The sequence below is a fragment of the Lepisma saccharinum genome, chromosome 16 (assembly GCF_977018435.1).
Source record: "Lepisma saccharinum chromosome 16, izLepSacc3.1, whole genome shotgun sequence".
Lineage (NCBI taxonomy): Eukaryota > Metazoa > Arthropoda > Insecta > Zygentoma > Lepismatidae > Lepisma > Lepisma saccharinum.
Genome location: NC_139244.1, coordinates 16,662,573 through 16,682,621, shown reverse-complemented (window position 1 = coordinate 16,682,621; position 20,049 = coordinate 16,662,573). Strand labels below are relative to the sequence as shown.

At 40.5% G+C, this 20,049-nt stretch overlaps 1 protein-coding gene and 17 non-coding genes across 20 annotated transcripts in view; all 18 read left to right on the top strand.

Moving 5' to 3' along the window:
• Nucleotides 1-20,049, top strand: part of LOC146000284 (N-acetylated-alpha-linked acidic dipeptidase 2-like) — a 123,973-nt gene that overhangs the window by 47,241 nt on the left and 56,683 nt on the right. The window lies entirely within an intron of this gene.
• On the top strand, nt 6,627-6,699 carry TRNAR-CCU (transfer RNA arginine (anticodon CCU)). Its single transcript has one exon. It is a non-coding gene; the product is annotated as a tRNA-Arg (tRNA).
• Nucleotides 8,663-8,735, top strand: TRNAR-CCU (transfer RNA arginine (anticodon CCU)). Its single transcript has one exon. It is a non-coding gene; the product is annotated as a tRNA-Arg (tRNA).
• Nucleotides 8,874-8,946, top strand: TRNAR-CCU (transfer RNA arginine (anticodon CCU)). The gene has a single exon. It is a non-coding gene; the product is annotated as a tRNA-Arg (tRNA).
• On the top strand, nt 9,295-9,367 carry TRNAR-CCU (transfer RNA arginine (anticodon CCU)). The gene has a single exon. It is a non-coding gene; the product is annotated as a tRNA-Arg (tRNA).
• Nucleotides 10,563-10,636, top strand: TRNAR-CCU (transfer RNA arginine (anticodon CCU)). The gene has a single exon. It is a non-coding gene; the product is annotated as a tRNA-Arg (tRNA).
• TRNAR-CCU (transfer RNA arginine (anticodon CCU)) lies at nt 10,773-10,845 on the top strand. Its single transcript has one exon. It is a non-coding gene; the product is annotated as a tRNA-Arg (tRNA).
• Nucleotides 10,983-11,055, top strand: TRNAR-CCU (transfer RNA arginine (anticodon CCU)). Its single transcript has one exon. It is a non-coding gene; the product is annotated as a tRNA-Arg (tRNA).
• On the top strand, nt 12,214-12,286 carry TRNAR-CCU (transfer RNA arginine (anticodon CCU)). Its single transcript has one exon. It is a non-coding gene; the product is annotated as a tRNA-Arg (tRNA).
• On the top strand, nt 12,425-12,497 carry TRNAR-CCU (transfer RNA arginine (anticodon CCU)). Its single transcript has one exon. It is a non-coding gene; the product is annotated as a tRNA-Arg (tRNA).
• On the top strand, nt 13,278-13,350 carry TRNAR-CCU (transfer RNA arginine (anticodon CCU)). Its single transcript has one exon. It is a non-coding gene; the product is annotated as a tRNA-Arg (tRNA).
• On the top strand, nt 13,488-13,560 carry TRNAR-CCU (transfer RNA arginine (anticodon CCU)). The gene has a single exon. It is a non-coding gene; the product is annotated as a tRNA-Arg (tRNA).
• TRNAR-CCU (transfer RNA arginine (anticodon CCU)) lies at nt 13,699-13,771 on the top strand. Its single transcript has one exon. It is a non-coding gene; the product is annotated as a tRNA-Arg (tRNA).
• On the top strand, nt 15,178-15,250 carry TRNAR-CCU (transfer RNA arginine (anticodon CCU)). The gene has a single exon. It is a non-coding gene; the product is annotated as a tRNA-Arg (tRNA).
• Nucleotides 16,409-16,481, top strand: TRNAR-CCU (transfer RNA arginine (anticodon CCU)). Its single transcript has one exon. It is a non-coding gene; the product is annotated as a tRNA-Arg (tRNA).
• On the top strand, nt 17,054-17,126 carry TRNAR-CCU (transfer RNA arginine (anticodon CCU)). Its single transcript has one exon. It is a non-coding gene; the product is annotated as a tRNA-Arg (tRNA).
• On the top strand, nt 17,699-17,771 carry TRNAR-CCU (transfer RNA arginine (anticodon CCU)). The gene has a single exon. It is a non-coding gene; the product is annotated as a tRNA-Arg (tRNA).
• Nucleotides 18,330-18,402, top strand: TRNAR-CCU (transfer RNA arginine (anticodon CCU)). The gene has a single exon. It is a non-coding gene; the product is annotated as a tRNA-Arg (tRNA).

Genomic DNA, 20,049 nt, shown 5'->3' with positions numbered 1-20,049 from the left:
CACTCGGGTGCGGCAATCATGCTGATAGTGTACAATTGGTTGATGATATTAATGTTCGTAATTATTATTATAATTATTATATATATATTATTGTCCTCCTCCGTAGTCGAGCGGGTTAAGGCGTTCACTCGTCTTGAGATCGTTCGCTGCGGGACGGCGTAGGTTCGAATCCGGCTCTGGTCGGAATTTATTCGGCCTACGTATAGGGCCGGTGGCAACCCACCATCGTGAGGAAATTGGGAAGCTCCGAGTGAGTGAGTGAGCGTAACCCGGTCGAGAAGACCTACAGTAAACGGCTGGGGGTTCGTCGGGCTGATCACCCGTCACCCCTTTACTGGTCTAAGAACTCCACGCTCCAACAAGGTGACGGCGGAACAGTGTGGGAGGGAGACCAGCAGTCGGTAGGTAAGCCAAGGCCCTTCAAGGTGCTGTAGAGCTGTGGGTTATTATTATATATATATTATTATAATTAGATACCTTAGCTCTTGGTACTTTTCAACAAAGTTACAAAAGCGAAGAACAACTTCATTACTAACATCGTAGAAGTGAGTTTGGTAGGAACAGTTAAAATGAAGTAGTTGTTGGCGTGCCATTGTGGCCTAATTGTCGACCTCCGTGGCGAAGTGGTTAGCAAAGCGCGCTACAACGCCAGGGGTTCCGGGTTCGAGTCCCGGGTAAGGCATGGGTATTTGTATTCGTCCAGTTGATAAGAAACAAAGAAAAATGTAAGAATTGAAAAGTGTAAAAGTGAGAAAAAGAGTGAATGGTGGGGGATACCTCCGTGTAGGGGGTATTTCCTTTTTTTTAAAAAAAATAAAATAAAAATGGATAAGGCATTGGTCTCCTAAACCGGGGATTGCGACTTCGAGTCCCGCCAAGGGTAAATCTTTTCCTTTTGCTGAATTAGATTCCGTACTTTTCAACAAAGTTACAAAAGCGAAGAAAAACTTCATTACTAAAATCGTAGAGTCCTCCTCGGTAGCCGAGCGGGTTAAGGCGTTCACTCGCCTTGAGATCGTTCGCTGCAGGACGGCGTAGGTTCGAATCCGGCTCTGGTCGGAATTTATTCAGCCTACGTATAGGGCCGGTGGCAACCCACCATCGTGAGGAAATTGGGAAGCTCCGAATGAGTGAGCGGTAACCTGGTCGAAAAGACCTACAACGGCTGGGGGTCCCACGGGCTGACCACCCGTCACCCCACTACTGGTCTAAGATCTCCACTCTACTACAGGTGACGGAGGAACAGTGTGGGAGGGAGACCAGCAGTCGGTAGGTAAGCCAAGGCCCTCACGGGGTGTAGAGCTGCGGGTTATTATTATTATTACTAAAATCGTAGAAGTGAGTTTGGTAGGAACAGTTAAAATGAAGTGGTTGTTGCGTGCCCTTGTGGCTTAATGGATGGAGTTCCGTGGAAGCCTTCAGAGGGAGCGGACGCGGAAACTAGTTGCTCCGTGAAGGTCAGTGAAAAGTTGCCTTCAGGAAACAACGAGCGGGAGTGCCGTGTGTGTGTTGCTTGTGGCGTTTGGTGCAGTTGGCTAGCGAGTAAGTAGAATTGGAGAAGTCCTTTGAATTGTAAAAAGATGAATATCATTAGACAAAATACCATCCAGATACGTTTTCCGTTCGGGGCACCGAGGCCGTCGGCGCGAGAAATTCATGACTTTATACATGGACAATTTCAACTCCACGTAGATGAGATCTTGGGAATACAAATACCTACGCATTTTCGATGTGTTTTTGTAAAATGTATCAGAGAAGCAATAATAACGCGAATATTAGAGAAATGTGGTCCGGAAACAAACTTTTGTTATGATAATGGTGAAACTGTAAAAGTGCTTTTGAGTGATGCGGGGAGGGAAAGAAAAGGGGCAAGAGTGTTTAACTTACCACTAGAATTAGATGATGACTGTGTGAAAGAAAAAATGACGGAATTTTGTAAGGTGGAATGTATAGACAAAGAAACGTGGTCAGAAAACTTTAAATATCAAGTTTACAACGGGGTGAGAATAGTGAAAATGGAACTAAAAAAACCGGTTTCGTCGTTCATTACAGTAAAATCTCTTCAGTGCCATGTGATATACGACGGACAGCCGAGAACGTGCAGGGCGTGTGGAAAAGAAGGACACGATAGCTGGCAATGTGATAGTCGTCAGATAACAACGCTTCGTGTGAATAAAAACCGAGAGAGAAATTATAGTGATATAATAGTGGAAAAGGGGAGTTCCTCGAACGTGAACAATCAGTTCCAACCAGATAATAATAAAAACAAGTCGGAAGGTCTACAGAAGGTGATAAAAGAACAAAAGCAAGATAAGGGGATAAAGGATGTGCCAAGTGACACCCGCCCGGTGGAAATGTTACCACCGGTAAATAAGGCGACTACAAATGAAGAACACAACCAGAAAATCTTATCGATGGACACAAAAGAACCGGGAACTTCCCACCTAGACAAACAAGATGAAAAAGGAAGTGAAGAAATGCAGGATGCCCAGATGCAGGACGAAGGAAACTCAGTTGATCTTCCTCCCATCCCAGCGGCAAAGGACATCGTCCCAAAAGAGGAGGACAAGGGACCTTCGAAAGACTGTGAGCTGGAAAGTGAATTTAATACAGAAGAAGAAAGTGACGAAAGTGCCACTTCAGTGTCAAAGTGGAAAAAGTCTCTGCAGATGGGTGCAAAAAAACGGACGAAGAATACTTCGAAAGGTAGTGAGAACACAGTAGTGAAGAGGAGATCAGTGAGAGAGGTAGAAGGTATGAATAGAGTAATGAACAGAAGAAGTAAACCCTAAAAAGGGAAATTTAATTTGATATTTCATTTGTTATTTGTATATTTTTTTTTCAAAGTTTTGAGGGTCGATCGGAAAGTACTATTAACTTTGTGCTACATTATTCATTAATTAATGGTATATACCACTAGAATATGTACTATTAATATTAATGGAATTTTTTCGCCTGTAAAATGTAAAATGTTAGAAGAATTTGTACGGGTACACTCCATAGACGTATTGTTTTTGCAGGAAGTTTGTATGTGTGACTTTCCATCAATATATGGTTACGAAGCCGTAGTTAATATTGGTATCAATGGCCGTAGGACAGCAACACTTGTTAGAAACGGCCTAACCATTAATAATGTAAAAAAGTTAGTAGATGGGAGAGGCATTAGCTTTCAAAGTACCAACTATACTTTTGTGAATATTTATGCCCCATCAGGCAATCAAAATAGACAGTCACATGAACAATTTTATAATCAGGACATTTTATATTTGCTACCGTTAAATGAATCTAAAATATTACTTGGGGGTGATTTTAATCAGGTATTAAATCCCAGCGATTGTTTAGGAGCTTATCAAAAGAGTCCAGCCCTTGCAACATTAATTGAAGAATTGCATTTGAAAGATATTTGGTTACAGAAGAGACAGGATATAATATTTACATATTTTAATAATAAATCTGGATCTAGAATCAATAGGTTATATACAAATACAGATCAAATAAAAAATATAACATCCATAAAAGCATTGCCAGCGCCCTTTACTGATCATATGGCAGTAAAAATGGCAATAAACCTGGAAGAAACAAAACTAGTCAGGGGTCCTTCATATTGGAAGCTAAATATACAGTTATTAGAGCTTCCACATATCAATGAAATATTTGCACAAAAATGGGTCGAATGGTGTAAACAACAAAAGTATTACAGTAATCATAATGACTGGTGGGTTCGATATGTAAAACCAAAATTAAAAACTTTTTTCTGCTGGTATGGAAAACTTTTATTACCAGTGTTTGCACGAGGCATGTCATGGGAGAGATGTCACCAAAAATTGCCAAGCCATACAGCAGTATAAAGCCAAAATTTTAACACTCCAGAGGCAACAAATGGAAGGCATAACAATAAGAACCAATTCCAAGAATTTAATTCAAGATGAAAGGACTTCGATGTATCACTATGTACAGATGCAAAAACAACAAAAAACACTCATGATCAACAATCTTGTGGATTCAGGTGGAGAATCGCATGTGAGTCAGCCAGGAATCATGCGGACATTTTGTGACAATTATGGGGAGCTTTATCAGACTGGGGAGGGAGAATCAGAAGCAAGAGAGACAATACTGAAAGCGCTAAACAATGGTTTGCAAGAAGAGGATAGACAACTTTTAGATACTGAAGTAACAATAGAAGAAGTAGATGAAGCGTTACGAACATGCAACCTTAAAGGAGCACCAGGAAAAGATGGTATTGGTTACAAGTTTTATTTGCAGTTTTTTGAGATTATAAAATATGAACTAATCAAAATCATACAAGATGCCTTTAAAAATGGAAACGTTTTACAAAATGAAGGCATCATCATATTGATACCGAAAAAAATCACACGCAAAACAAGTAGACGACTACAGACCAATAACATACTAAATTGTGACTATAAATTAATGGCAAAGATCTTCGCAAATAGGTTAAAGTTAATTTTACCACGAATACTCAGCGAGAAAGAAACATGCATTGGCAAAAAGCATAACATATTCAGTGCAGTTGGAGGGATTCGCGATCTGATATCCTATTATATGGTGCAGAAACTTGATGCATGTGTGCTTGCTTTTGATTTCAAAAAAACATTTGATTTAGTGTCTCATGACTACCTGTTTGAGGTGCTAAAGGCATATGGATTCAGTGATAAATTTATTCATATTTTGAAAGGTTTCTATCAACAGGCAACATCTCGGATAATGGTCAATGGATTCCTGTCGTCCCCAATAAATATAACAAGATCAATTCGGCAAGGATGTCCACTAAGTATGCTCTTGTTTGCTTTAACCCTGGCTCCTTCGCTGCAATATACCAGGAAAACTACTCCCGACGAGATACACGCCTTTAAAGAAAACTAAGTGTTTGCTTTCGCAGATGATCTATCTGCTTGTATCACCACAAACGAGCAAATGCAAAAAATGATGGCAGCGATACATATATACTGCCGTGCTAGTGGGGCCAAAATAAATATGGAAAAATCAAAGGCGCTACCATTTGGTACATGGGCTCAAAAATATCCAGATATAGGGATATCATATGTACAGGAAATTAAAATATTAGGAATAATTTTTCACAAGGACGAGGAACAAATGTTAGAATCCAATTGGCAAAAGATAGCGAGAGACATTCGCATACAATGTTATCAAATGCGCAGCAGACAGTTGAACATGGTACAACGGGTGTGGTTTTTGCAAACATATATGTTTAGTAAATTAAACTATACGGCCCAAGTGATCCCAATCAATCAAAAATACCTCAGAATAATGAATTCAGCAATTGGTTGGTTTATGTGGTATGGACATTTTTTTCGAATACCACTATCAAATCTATGGCAAATGAAACTAAAAGGAGGATTGGAGCTCACAAATATTGAGATCAAATGCAAATCCCTATTCCTGGCAAGATCCTATACGCTATATGGCATTGAAGACTCCATTACATCATTATGGATACAGTTATGGACGGAGGAATTTCCACCCCAAAATCCACCAGATCTACGCAGATTGAAAAAAGGACCGTTATATCTCCGAAGTTTGATGCAAGAATTCAGTTATGTGGTGCTTCCGCCAAAAGATGAAGACGTAAAACTCTCTCAATACTTATATACACTGTTTCACAAACAGTTGCAGATACCGACTCACCGCATTGAAAAACATTTTCCCAATAACAGATGGCAAAATATTTGGAAAAATTTAAATAAGAAATTTCTGGATACATCAGTGTATAGTGTTTGGTACAATGTAATACATGATATTATACCAACTAATGAACCCTTACATAATATCAATAGACTAACAACTAATAAATGCAACACATGTGGAGAGATAGACACCACTGAACATAGAATAGTAACATGTAATGGAGTACAGGGAATTTGGAAATGCCTAACGACATATCTAGGACAAATATGTCGAACAGCACCCCAGTACTTTCAACCGTCGATGTGTATAAGACCAGATTTCAAATATTTTCCAGAAAAGAAAAACAATGCAGTAATTTGGTTAATAGCTAATACAATATATTATGTATTTTGTAAAAAGTATCAGAGCAATAGCATTTTGTTCAAACAGTATCAAAAAAGAACCAGATGGAAAATGTTACAATATCCAAAAATGTATGAGTATTTTGGAAACTACCTCAGTGTTGTTTAACAATAATTGTATACTTGTGGTGTGAAAGTGTAAACAGGTATTTAATATATGAAGAAACGTATATTTGTATTACAGGTACAACTGCATGTTTACGCCAAAAATCTTCTATCACATAGCGAAAATGGGACACTTACTATATTACTTACTTTGTTCAAAATTCTATACAATATTTTTAACAGAATTTATGTAAGAAAGCAGATCTATTTTGTATATATGCTGATAAAATAAAAGTTTGTTAAAAAAATTAAAAAAATGGATAAGGCTTCGGTCTCCTAAACCGGGGATTCCGAGTTCGAGTCCCGCCAAGGGTAAATCTTTTCCTTTTGCTGAATTAGATTCCTTAGCTTTTGGTACTTTTCATCAAAGTTACAAAAGCGAAGAAAAACTTCATTACTAAAATCGTAGAAGTGAGTTTGGTAGGAACAGTTAAAATGAAGTAGTTGTTGCATGCCCTTGTGGCCTAATGGATAAGGCATCGGTCTCCTAAACCGGGGATTGCGGGTTCGAGTCACGCCAAGGGTAAATCTTTTTCTTCTGCTGAATTAGATTCCTTATCGCTTGGTACTTTTCAACATAGTTACAATGCGAAGAAAAACTTCATTACTAAATTCTTAGAAGTGAGTTTGGTAGAACAGTTAAAATGAAGTGGTTGTTGCGTGCCCTTGTGGCCTAATGGATGAGGCATCGGTCTCCTAAACCGGGGATTGCGAGTTCTAGTCCCGCCAAGGGTAAATCTTTTCCTTTTGCTGAATTAGATTCCTTAGCTTTTGGTACTTTTCATCAAAGTTACAAAAGCGAAGAAAAACTTCATCACTAAAATCGTAGAAGTGAGTTTGGTAGGAACAGTTAAAATGAATTGGTTGTTGCGAGCCCTTGTGGCCTAATGGATGTCGACCTCCGTGGCGAAGTGATTAGCAAAGCGCGCTACAACGCCACGGGTTCTGGGTTCGAGTCCCGGGTAAGGCATGGGTATTTGTGTTCGTCCAGTTGATAAGAAACAAAGAAAAATGTAAGAATTGAAAAGTGTAAAAGTGAGAAAAAGCGTTAATGGTGGGGATACCTCCGCGTAGGGGGTATTTGCTTTAAAAAAAAAAAAGTGGTTAGCAGAGCGCGCTACAACGCCAGGGGTTCCGGGTTCGAGTCCCGGGTAAGGCATGGTACTTGTGATTGTCTGTCCTGAAAAGTCCTGAAATAGAAATGTAAATGATATGAGTCAATGAAGTGTGATGGGGAAAGCTTCCGCTTAGGGGCTTTCCTTTTAATATAAAAAAAAAATGGATAAGGCATCGGTCTCCTAAACCGGGGATTGCGAGTTCGAGTCCCGCCAAGGGTAAATCTTTTCCTTTTGCTGAATTAGATTCCTTAGCTTTTGGTACTTTTCATCAAAGTTACAAAAGCGAAGAAAAACTTCATTACTAAAATCGTAGAAGTGAGTTTGGTAGGAACAGTTAAAATGAAGTGGTTGTTGCGTGCCCTTCTGGCCTAATGGATACAGGGGTCCCGGGTTCGATTCCCGGCTCGGCCATGGATGTTTGTGATTGTCTGTCCTGAAAAGTCCTGAAATTGAAATATGAATGTAATGATATGAGTGAATGAAGTGTGATGGGGGAAGCTGCCGCATAGGGGCTTTCCTTTAAAATAAAAAATGGATAAGGCATCGGTCTCCTAAACCGGGGATTGCGAGTTCGAGTCCCGCCAGGGGTAAATCTTTTCCTTTTGCTGAATTAGATTCCTTAGCTTTTGGTACTTTTCATCAAAGTTACAAAAGCGAAGAAAAACTTCATTACTAAAATCGTAGAAGTGAGTTTGGTAGGAACAGTTAAAATGAATTGGTTGTTGCGTGCCCTTGTGGCCTAATGGTGTCGACCTCCGTGGCGAAGTGGTTAGCAGAGCACGCTAAAACGCCAGGGGATCCGGGTTCGAGTCCCGGGTAAGGTATGGGTATTTGTGTTCGTCCAGTTGATAAGAAACAAAGAAAATGTAAGAATTGAAAAGTGTAAAAGTGAGAAAAAGAGTGAATGGTGGAGGATACCTCCGTGTAGGAGGTATTTCCTTTTTTTTTAAAAAAATAAAATAAAAAGGGATAAGGCATCGGGCTCCTAAACCGGGGATTGCGAGTTCGAGTCCCGCCAAGGGTAAATCTTTTCCTTTTTCTGAATTAGATTCCTTAGCTTTTGGTACTTTTCATCAAAGTTACAAAAGCGAAGAAAAACTTCATTACTAAAATCGTAGAAGTGAGTTTGGTAGGAACAGTTAAAATGAAGTGGTTGTTGCGTGCCCTTGTGTTCTAATGGATAAGGCATCGGTCTCCTATACCGGGGATTGCGGGTTCGAGTCCCGCCAAGGGTAAATCTTTTCCTTTTGCTGAATTAGATTCCTTAGCTTTGGTACTTTTCATCAAAGTTACAAAAGCGAAGAAAAACTTCATTACTAAAATCGTAGTAGTGAGTTTGTAGGAACAGTTAAAATGAAGTGGTTGTTGCGTGCCCTTGTGGCCTAATGGATAAGGCATAGGTCTCCTAAACCGGGGATTGCGGGTTCGAGTCCCGCCAAGGGTAAATCTTTTCCTTCTGCTGAATTAGATTCCTTATCTCTTGGTACTTTTCAACATAGTTACAAAAGCGAACAAAAACTTCATTACTAAAATCGTAGAAGTGAGTTTGGTAGGAACAGTTAAAATGCAGTGGTTGTTGCGTGCCCTTGTGGCCTAATGGATAAGGCATCGGTCTCCTAAACCGGGGATTGCGGGTTCGAGTCCCGCCAAGGGTAAATCTTTTCCTTCTGCTGAATTAGATTCCTTAGCTTTTGGTACTTTTCATGAAAGTTAGAAAAGCGAAGAAAAACTTCATTACTAAAATCGTAGAAGTGAGTTTGTAGGAACAGTTAAAATGAAGTGGTAGTTGCGTGCCCTTGTCGCCTAATGGATAAGGCATAGGTCTCCTAAACCGGGGATTGCGGGTTCGAGTCCCGCCAAGGGTAAATCTTTTCCTTCTGCTGAATTAGATTCCTTATCTCTTGGTACTTTTCAACATAGTTGCAAAAGCGAAGAAAAACTTCATTACTAAAATCGTAAAAGTGAGTTTGGTAGGAACAGTTAAAATGAAATTGTTGTTGCGTGCCCTTGTGGCCTAATGGATAAGGCATCGGTCTCCTAAACCGGGGATTGCGGGTTCGAGTCCCGCCAAGGGTAAATCTTATCTTTTCGTTTTGCTGAATTAGATTCCTTAGCTTTTGGTACTTTTCATCAAAGTTGCAAAAGCGAAGAAAAACTTCATTACTAAAATCGTAGAAGTGAGTTTGGTAGGAACAGTTAAAATGAAGTTGTTTTTGCGTGCCCTTGTGGCCTAATGGATAAGTCATCGGTCTCCTAAACCGGGGATTGCGAGTTCTAGTCCCGCCAAGGTAAATCTTTTCCTTTTGCTGAATTAGATTCCTTAGCTTTTGGTACTTTTCATCAAAGTTACAAAAGCGAAGAAAAACTTCATTACTAAAAACGTAGAAGTGAGTTTGGTAGGAACAGTTAAAATGAAGTGGTTGTTGCTTGCCCTTGTGGCCTAATGGATGTCGACCTCCGTGGCGAAGTGGTTAGAAGAGCGCGTTACAACGCCAGGGGTTCCGGGTTCGAGTTCCGGTTAAGGCATGGATATTTGTGATTGTCTGTCCTGAAAAGTCCTGAAATAGAAATGTAAATGATATGAGTGAATGAAGTGTGATGGGGAAAGCTTCCGCTTAGGGACTTTCCTTTTAATATAAAAAAAATGGATAAGGCATCGGTCTCCTAAACCGGGGATTGCGGGTTCGAGTCCCGCCAAGGGTAAATCTTTTCCTTTTGCTGAATTAGATTCCTTATCTCTTGATACTTTTCATCAAAGTTACAAAAGCGAAGAAAAACTTCATTACTAAAATCGTAGAAGTGAGATTGGTAGGAACAGTTAAAATGAAGTGGTTGTTGCGTGCTCTTGTGGCCTAATGGTGTCGACCTCCGTGGCGAAGTGGTTAGCAGAGCGCGCTAAAACGCCAGGGGTTCTGGGTTCGAGTCCCGGGTAAGGCATGGGTATTTGTGTTCGTCCAGTTGATAAGAAGCAAAGAGAATGTAAGAATTGAAAAGTGTAAAAGTGAGAAAAAGAGTGAATGGTGGGGGATACCTCCGTGTAGGGGGTATTTCCTTTTTTTAAAAAAAATAAAATAAAAATGGATAAGGCATCGTTCTCCTAAACCGGGGATTGCGGGTTCGAGTCCCGCCAAGGGCAAATCTTTTCCATTTTCTGAATTAGATTCCTTAGCTTTTGGTACTTTTCATCAAAGTTACAAAAGCGAAGAAAAACTTCATTACTAAAATCGTAGAAGTGAGTTTGTAGGAACATTAAAATGAAGTGTTTTTTGCGTGCCCTTGTGGCCTAATGGATAAGGCATCGGTCTCCTAAACCGGGGATTGCGGGTTCGAGTCCCGCCAAGGTAAATCTTTTTCTTTTGCTGAATTAGATTCCTTAGCTTTTGGTACTTTTCATCAAAGTTACAAAAGCGAAGAAAAACTTCATTACTAAAATCGTAGAAGTGAGTTTGTAGGAACAGTTAAAATGAAGTGGTTGTTGCGTGCCCTTGTGGCCTAATGGATAAGGCATCGGTCTCCTAAACCGGGGATTGCGGGTTCGAGTCCCACCAAGGGTAAATCTTTTCCTTCTGCTGAATTGGATTTTTTATCTCTTGGTACTTTTCAACATAGTTACAAAGCGAAGAAAAACTTTATTACTAAATTCTTAGAAGTGAGTTTGGTAGGAACAGTTAAAATGAAATTGTTGTTGCGTGCCCTTGTGGCCTAATGGATAAGGCATCGGTCTCCTAAACCGGGGATTGCGGGTTCGAGTCCCGCCAAGTGTAAATCTAATCTTTTCCTTTTGCTGAATTAGATTCCTTAGCTTTTGGTACTTTTCATCAAAGTTACAAAAGCGAAGAAAAACTTCATTACTAAGATCGTAGAAGTGAGTTTGGTAGGAACAGTTAAAATGAAGTGGTTTTTGCGTGTCATTGTGGCCTAATGGATAAGGCATTGGTCTCCTAAACCGGGGATTGCGAATTCTAGTCCCGCCAAGGGTAAATCTTTTCCTTTTGCTGAATTAGATTCCTTAGCTTTTGGTACTTTTCATCAAAGTTACAAAAGCGAAGAAAAACTTCATTACTAAAATCGTAGAAGTGAGTTTGGTAGGAACAGTTAAAATGAAGTGGTTAGCAGTGCGCGCTACAACGCCAGGGGTTCCGGATTCGAGTTCCGGTTAAGGCGTGGGTATTTGTGATTGTCTTTCCTGAAAAGTCCTGAAATAGAAATGTAAATGATATGAGTAAATGAAGTGTGATGGGGGAAGCTTCCGTATAGGGGCTTTCCTTTAAAAAAAAAAAAAAAAAAAAAAAAAAATGGATAAGGCATTGGTCTCCTAAACCGGGGATTGCGAGTTTGAGTCCCGCCAAGGGTAAATCTTTTCCTTTTGCTGAAATAGATTCCTTAGCTTTTGGTACTTTTCATCAAAGTTACAAAAGCGAAGAAAAACTTCATTTCTAAAATCGTAGAAGTGAGTTTGGTAGGAACAGTTAAAATGAATTGGTTGTTACGTGCCCTTGTGGCCTAATGGTGTCGACCTCCGTGGCGAAGTGGTTAGCAGAGCGCGCTAAAACGCCAGGGGTTCTGGTTTCGAGTCCCGGGTAAGGCATGGGTATTTGTGTTCGTCCAGTTGATATGAAACAAAGAAAATGTAAGAATTGAAAAGTGTAAAAGTGAGAAAAAGAGTGAATGGTGGGGGATACCTCCGTGTAGGGGGTATTTCCTTTTTTTAAAAAAAATAAAAGAAAATGGATAAGGCATCGGTCTCCTAAACCGGGGATTGCGAGTTCGTGTCCCGCCAAGGGTAAATCTTTTCCTTTTTCTGAATTAGATTCCTTAGCTTTGGTACTTTTCATCAAAGTTACAAAAGCGAAGAAAAACTTCATTACTAAAATCGTAGTAGTGAGTTTGTAGGAACAGTTAAAATGAAGTGGTTGTTGCGTGCCCTTGTGGCCTAATGGATAAGGCATAGGTCTCCTAAACCGGGGATTGCGGGTTCGAGTCCCGCCAAGGGTAAATCTTTTCCTTCTGCTGAATTAGATTCCTTATCTCTTGGTACTTTTCAACATAGTTACAAAAGCGAACAAAAACTTCATTACTAAAATCGTAGAAGTGAGTTTGGTAGGAACAGTTAAAATGCAGTGGTTGTTGCGTGCCCTTGTGGCCTAATGGATAAGGCATCGGTCTCCTAAACCGGGGATTGCGGGTTCGAGTCCCGCCAAGGGTAAATCTTTTCCTTCTGCTGAATTAGATTCCTTAGCTTTTGGTACTTTTCATGAAAGTTAGAAAAGCGAAGAAAAACTTCATTACTAAAATCGTAGAAGTGAGTTTGTAGGAACAGTTAAAATGAAGTGGTAGTTGCGTGCCCTTGTCGCCTAATGGATAAGGCATAGGTCTCCTAAACCGGGGATTGCGGGTTCGAGTCCCGCCAAGGGTAAATCTTTTCCTTCTGCTGAATTAGATTCCTTATCTCTTGGTACTTTTCAACATAGTTGCAAAAGCGAAGAAAAACTTCTTTACTAAAATCGTAGAAGTGAGTTTGGTAGGAACAGTTAAAATGAAATTGTTGTTGCGTGCCCTTGTGGCCTAATGGTGTCGACCTCCGTGGCGAAGTGGTTAGCAGAGCGCGCTAAAACGCCAGGGGTTCTGGTTTCGAGTCCCGGGTAAGGCATGGGTATTTGTGTTCGTCCAGTTGATATGAAACATAGAAAATGTAAGAATTGAAAAGTGTAAAAGTGAGAAAAAGAGTGAATGGTGGGGGATACCTCCGTGTAGTGGGTATTTCCTTTTTTTAAAAAAAATAAAAGAAAATGGATAAGGCATCGGTCTCCTAAACCGGGGATTGCGAGTTCGTGTCCCGCCAAGGGTAAATCTTTTCCTTTTTCTGAATTAGATTCCTTAGCTTTTAGTACTTTTCATCAAAGTTACAAAACCGAAGAAAAACCTCATTACTAAAATCGTAGAAGTGAGTTTGGTAGGAACAGTTAAAATGAAGTGGTTGTTGCGTGCCCTTGTGGCCTAATGGATACGGCATCGGTCTCCTAAACCGGGGATTGCGGGTTCGAGTCCCGCCAAGGGTAAATCTTTTCCTTTTGCTGAATTAGATTCCTTAGCTTTTGGTACTTTTCATCAAAGTTACAAAAGCGAAGAAAAACTTCATTACTAAAATCGTAGAAGTGAGTTTGTAGGAACAGTTAAAATGAAGTGGTTGTTGCGTGCCCTTGTGGCCTAATGGATAAGGCATCGGTCTCCTAAACCGGGGATTGCGGGTTCGAGTCCCGCCAAGGGTAAATCTTTTCCTTCTGCTGAATTAGATTCCTTATCTCTTGGTACTTTTCAACATACTTACAAAAGCGAAGAAAAACTTCATTACTAAAATCGTAGAAGTGAGTTTGGTAGGAACAGTTAAAATGAAGTGGTTGTTGCGTGCCCTTGTGGCCTAATGGATAAGGCATCGGTCTCCTAAACCGGGGATTGCGGGTTCGAGTCCCGCCAAGGGTAAATCTTATCTTTTCGTTTTGCTGAATTAGATTCCTTAGCTTTTGGTACTTTTCATCAAAGTTGCAAAAGCGAAGAAAAACTTCATTACTAAAATCGTAGAAGTGAGTTTGGTAGGAACAGTTAAAATGAAGTTGTTTTTGCGTGCCCTTGTGGCCTAATGGATAAGTCATCGGTCTCCTAAACCGGGGATTGCGAGTTCTAGTCCCGCCAAGGTAAATCTTTTCCTTTTGCTGAATTAGATTCCTTAGCTTTTGGTACTTTTCATCAAAGTTACAAAAGCGAAGAAAAACTTCATTACTAAAAACGTAGAAGTGAGTTTGGTAGGAACAGTTAAAATGAAGTGGTTGTTGCTTGCCCTTGTGGCCTAATGGATGTCGACCTCCGTGGCGAAGTGGTTAGAAGAGCGCGCTACAACGCCAGGGGTTCCGGGTTCGAGTTCCGGTTAAGGCATGGGTATTTGTGATTGTCTGTCCTGAAAAGTCCTGAAATAGAAATGTAAATGATATGAGTGAATGAAGTGTGATGGGGAAAGCTTCCGCTTAGGGACTTTCCTTTTAATATAAAAAAAATGGATAAGGCATCGGTCTCCTAAACCGGGGATTGCGGGTTCGAGTCCCGCCAAGGGTAAATCTTTTCCTTTTGCTGAATTAGATTCCTTATCTCTTGATACTTTTCATCAAAGTTACAAAAGCGAAGAAAAACTTCATTACTAAAATCGTAGAAGTGAGATTGGTAGGAACAGTTAAAATGAAGTGGTTGTTGCGTGCTCTTGTGGCCTAATGGTGTCGACCTCCGTGGCGAAGTGGTTAGCAGAGCGCGCTAAAACGCCAGGGGTTCTGGGTTCGAGTCCCGGGTAAGGCATGGGTATTTGTGTTCGTCCAGTTGATAAGAAGCAAAGAGAATGTAAGAATTGAAAAGTGTAAAAGTGAGAAAAAGAGTGAATGGTGGGGGATACCTCCGTGTAGGGGGTATTTCCTTTTTTAAAAAAAAATAAAATAAAAATGGATAAGGCATCGTTCTCCTAAACCGGGGATTGCGGGTTCGAGTCCCGCCAAGGGCAAATCTTTTCCATTTTCTGAATTAGATTCCTTAGCTTTTGGTACTTTTCATCAAAGTTACAAAAGCGAAGAAAAACTTCATTACTAAAATCGTAGAAGTGAGTTTGTAGGAACATTAAAATGAAGTGTTTTTTGCGTGCCCTTGTGGCCTAATGGATAAGGCATCGGTCTCCTTAACCGGGGATTGCGGGTTCGAGTCCCGCCAAGGTAAATCTTTTTCTTTTGCTGAATTAGATTCCTTAGCTTTTGGTACTTTTCATCAAAGTTACAAAAGCGAAGAAAAACTTTATTACTAAATTCTTAGAAGTGAGTTTGGTAGGAACAGTTAAAATGAAATTGTTGTTGCGTGCCCTTGTGGCCTAATGGATAAGGCATCGGTCTCCTAAACCGGGGATTGCGGGTTCGAGTCCCGCCAAGTGTAAATCTAATCTTTTCCTTTTGCTGAATTAGATTCCTTAGCTTTTGGTACTTTTCATCAAAGTTACAAAAGCGAAGAAAAACTTCATTACTAAGATCGTAGAAGTGAGTTTGGTAGGAACAGTTAAAATGAAGTGGTTTTTGCATGTCATTGTGGCCTAATGGATAAGGCATTGGTCTCCTAAACCGGGGATTGCGAATTCTAGTCCCGCCAAGGGTAAATCTTTTCCTTTTGCTGAATTAGATTCCTTAGCTTTTGGTACTTTTCATCAAAGTTACAAAAGCGAAGAAAAACTTCATTACTAAAATCGTAGAAGTGAGTTTGGTAGGAACAGTTAAAATGAAGTGGTTAGCAGTGCGCGCTACAACGCCAGTGGTTCCGGATTCGAGTTCCGGTTAAGGCGTGGGTATTTGTGATTGTCTTTCCTGAAAAGTCCTGAAATAGAAATGTAAATGATATGAGTAAATGAAGTGTGATGGGGGAAGCTTCCGCATAGGGGCTTTCCTTTAAAAAAAAAAAAAAAAAAAAAAAAAAGGATAAGGCATTGGTCTCCTAAACCGGGGATTGCGAGTTTGAGTCCCGCCAAGGGTAAATCTTTTCCTTTTGCTGAAATAGATTCCTTAGCTTTTGGTACTTTTCATCAAAGTTACAAGAGCGAAGAAAAACTTCATTTCTAAAATCGTAGAAGTGAGTTTGGTAGGAACAGTTAAAATGAATTGGTTGTTACGTGCCCTTGTGGCCTAATGGTGTCGACCTCCGTGGCGAAGTGGTTAGCAGAGCGCGCTAAAACGCCAGGGGTTCTGGTTTCGAGTCCCGGGTAAGGCATGGGTATTTGTGTTCGTCCAGTTGATATGAAACAAAGAAAATGTAAGAATTGAAAAGTGTAAAAGTGAGAAAAAGAGTGAATGGTGGGGGATACCTCCGTGTAGGGGGTATTTCATTTTTTTAAAAAAAATAAAAGAAAATGGATAAGGCATCGGTCTCCTAAACCGGGGATTGCGAGTTCGTGTCCCGCCAAGGGTAAATCTTTTCCTTTTTCTGAATTAGATTCCTTAGCTTTTAGTACTTTTCATCAAAGTTACAAAACCGAAGAAAAACCTCATTACTAAAATCGTAGAAGAGAGTTTGGTAGGAACAGTTAAAATGAAGTGGTTGTTGCGTGCCCTTGTGGCCTAATGGATACGGCATCGGTCTCCTAAACCGGGGATTGCGGGTTCGAGTCCCGCCAAGGGTAAATCTTTTCCTTTTGCTGAATTAGATTCCTTAGCTTTTGGTACTTTTCATCAAAGTTACAAAAGCGAAGAAAAACTTCATTACTAAAATCGTAGAAGTGAGTTTGTAGGAACAGTTAAAATGAAGTGGTTGTTGCGTGCCCTTGTGGCCTAATGGATGGGCGGCCCCTGTGGCGGAGTGGTTAGCACATCGCGCTACGACGCCAGGGGTCCCGGGTTCGATTCCCGGCTCGGCCATGGATGTTTGTGATTGTCTGTCCTTAAAAGTCTTGAAATTGAAATATGAATGAAATGATATGAGTGAATGAAGTGTGATGGGGGAAGCTTCCGCATAGGGGCTTTCCTTTAAAAAAAATAATAAAAAAAAATAAAAAAAAATGGATAAGGCATCGGTCTCCTAAACCGGGGATTGCGGGTTCGAGTCCCGCCAAGGGTAAATCTTTTCCTTCTGCTGAATTAGATTCCTTATCTCTTGGTACTTTTCAACATACTTACAAAAGCGAAGAAAAACTTCATTACTAAAATCGTAGAAGTGAGTTTGGTAGGAACAGTTAAAATGAAGTGGTTGTTGCGTGCCCTTGTGGCCTAATGGATAAGGCATCGGTCTCCTAAACCGGGGATTGCGGGTTCGAGTCCCGCCAAGGGTAAATCTTTTCCTTTTGCTGAATTAGATTCATTAGCTTTTATTACTTTTCATCAAAGTTACAAAAGCGAAGAAAAACTTCATTACTAAAATCGTAGAAGTGAGTTTGTAGGAACAGTTAAAATGAAGTGGTTGTTGCGTGCCCTTGTGGCCTAATGGATGGGCGGCCCCTGTGGCGGAGTGGTTAGCACATCGCGCTACGACGCCAGGGGTCCCGGGTTCGATTCCCGGCTCGGCCATGGATGTTTGTGATTGTCTGTCCTTAAAAGTCTTGAAATTGAAATATGAATGAAATGATATGAGTGAATGAAGTGTGATGGGGGAAGCTTCCGCATAGGGGCTTTCCTTTAAAAAAAATAATAAAAAAAAATAAAAAAAAATGGATAAGGCATCGGTCTCCTAAACCGGGGATTGCGGGTTCGAGTCCCGCCAAGGGTAAATCTTTTCCTTCTGCTGAATTAGATTCCTTATCTCTTGGTACTTTTCAACATACTTACAAAAGCGAAGAAAAACTTCATTACTAAAATCGTAGAAGTGAGTTTGGTAGGAACAGTTAAAATGAAGTGGTTGTTGCGTGCCCTTGTGGCCTAATGGATAAGGCATCGGTCTCCTAAAACGGGGATTGCGGGTTCGAGTCCCGCCAAGGGTAAATCTTTTCCTTCTGCTGAATTAGATTCCTTATCTCTTGGTACTTTTCAACATAGTTACAAAAGCGAAGAAAAACTTCATTACTAAAATCGTAGAAGTGAGTTTGGTAGGAACAGTTAAAATGAAATTGTTGTTGCGTGCCCTTGTGGCCTAATGGATAAAACATCGGTCTCCTAAACCGGGGATTGCGGGTTCGAGTCCCGCCAATGGTAAATCTTTTCCTTTTGCTGAATTAGATTCCTTAGCTTTTGGTACTTTTCATCAAAGTTACCAAAGCGAAGAAAAACTTCATTACTAAAATCGTAGAAATGAGTTTGGTAGGAACAGTTAAAATGAAGTGGTTGTTGAGTGCCCTTGTGGCCTAATGTATAAGGCATCGGTCTCCTAAACCGGGGATAGCGAGTTCTTGTCCCGCCAAGGTAAATCTTTTCCTTTGGCTGAATTAGATTCCTTAGCTTTTGGTACTTTTCATCAAAGTTACAAAAGCGAAGAAAAACTTCATTACTAAAATCGTAGAAGAGAGTTTGTAGGAACAGTTAAAATGAAGTGGTTGTTGCGTGCCCTTGTGGCCTAATGGATAAGGCATCGGTCTCCTAAACCGGGGATTGCGGGTTCGAGTCCCGCCAAGGGTAAATCTTTTCCTTTTGCTGAATTAGATTCCTTAGCTTTTGGTACTTTTCATCAAAGTTACAAAAACGAAGAAAAACTTCATTACTAAAATCGTAGAAGTGAGTTTGGTAGGAACAGTTAAAATGAAGTGGTTGTTGCTTGCCCTTGTGGCCTAATGGATGTCGACCTGCGTGGCGAAGTGGTTAGCAGAGCGCGCTACAACGCCAGGGGTTCCGGGTTCGAGTTCCGGGTAAGGCATGGGTATTTGTGATTGTCTGTCCTGAAAAGTCCTGAAATAGAAATGTAAATGATATGAGTGAATGAAGTGTGATGGGGAAAGCTTCCGCTTAGGGGCTTTCCTTTTAATATAAAAAAAAATGGATAAGGCATCGGTCTCCTAAACCGGGGATTGCGGGTTGGAGTCCCGCCAAGGGTAAATCTTTTCCTTCTGCTGAATTAGATTGGTTAGCAGAGCGCGCTACAACTCCAGGGGTTCCGGATTCGAGTTCCGGTTAAGGCGTGGGTATTTGTGATTGTCTGTCCTGAAAAGTCCTGAAATAGAAATGTAAATGATATGAGTGAATGAAGTGTGATGGGGAAAGCTTCCGCTTAGGGGCTTTCCTTTAAAAAAAAACAAAAAAACTGATAAGGCATCGGTCTCCTAAACCGGGGATTGCGGGTTCGAGTCCCGCCAAGGGTAAATCTTTTCCTTCTGCTGAATTAGATTCCTTATCTCTTGGTACTTCTCATCAAAGTTACAAAAGCGAAGAAAAACTTCATTACTAAAATCGTAGAAGTGAGATTGGTAGGAACAGTTAAAATGAAGTGGTTGTTGCGTGCCCTTGTGGCCTAATGGATAAGGCATTGGTGTCCTAAACCGGGGATTGCGAGTTTGAGTCCCGCCAAGGGTAAATCTTTTCCTTTTGCTGAATTAGATTCCTTAGCTTTTGGTACTTTTCATCAAAGTTACAAAAGCGAAGAAAAACTTCATTACTAAAATCGTAGAAGTGAGTTTGTAGGAACAGTTAAAATGAAGCGGTTGTTGCGTGCCCTTGTGGCCTAATGGATAAGGCATTGGTCTCCTAAACCGGGGATTGCGAGTTTGAGTCCCGCCAAGGGTAAATCTTTTCCTTTTGCTGAATTAGATTCCTTAGCTTTTGGTACTTTTCATCAAAGTTACAAAAGCGAAGAAAAACTTCATTTCTAAAATCGTAGAAGTGAGTTTGGTAGGAACAGTTAAAATGAATTGGTTGTTGCGTGCCCTTGTGGCCTAATGGTGTCGACCTCCGTGGCGAAGTGGTTAGCAGAGCGCGCTAAAACGCCAGGGGTTCTGGTTTCGAGTCCCGGGTAAGGCATGGGTATTTGTGTTCGTCCAGTTGATATGAAACAAAGAAAATGTAAGAATTGAAAAGTGTAAAAGTGAGAAAAAGAGTGAATGGTGGGGGATACCTCCGTGTAGGGGGTATTTCCTTTTTTTAAAAAAAATAAAAGAAAATGGATAAGGCATCGGTCTCCTAAACCGGGGATTGCGAGTTCGTGTCCCGCCAAGGGTAAATCTTTTCCTTTTTCTGAATTAGCTTCCTTAGCTTTTAGTACTTTTCATCAAAGTTACAAAACCGAAGAAAAACCTCATTACTAAAATCGTAGAAGTGAGTTTGGTAGGAACAGTT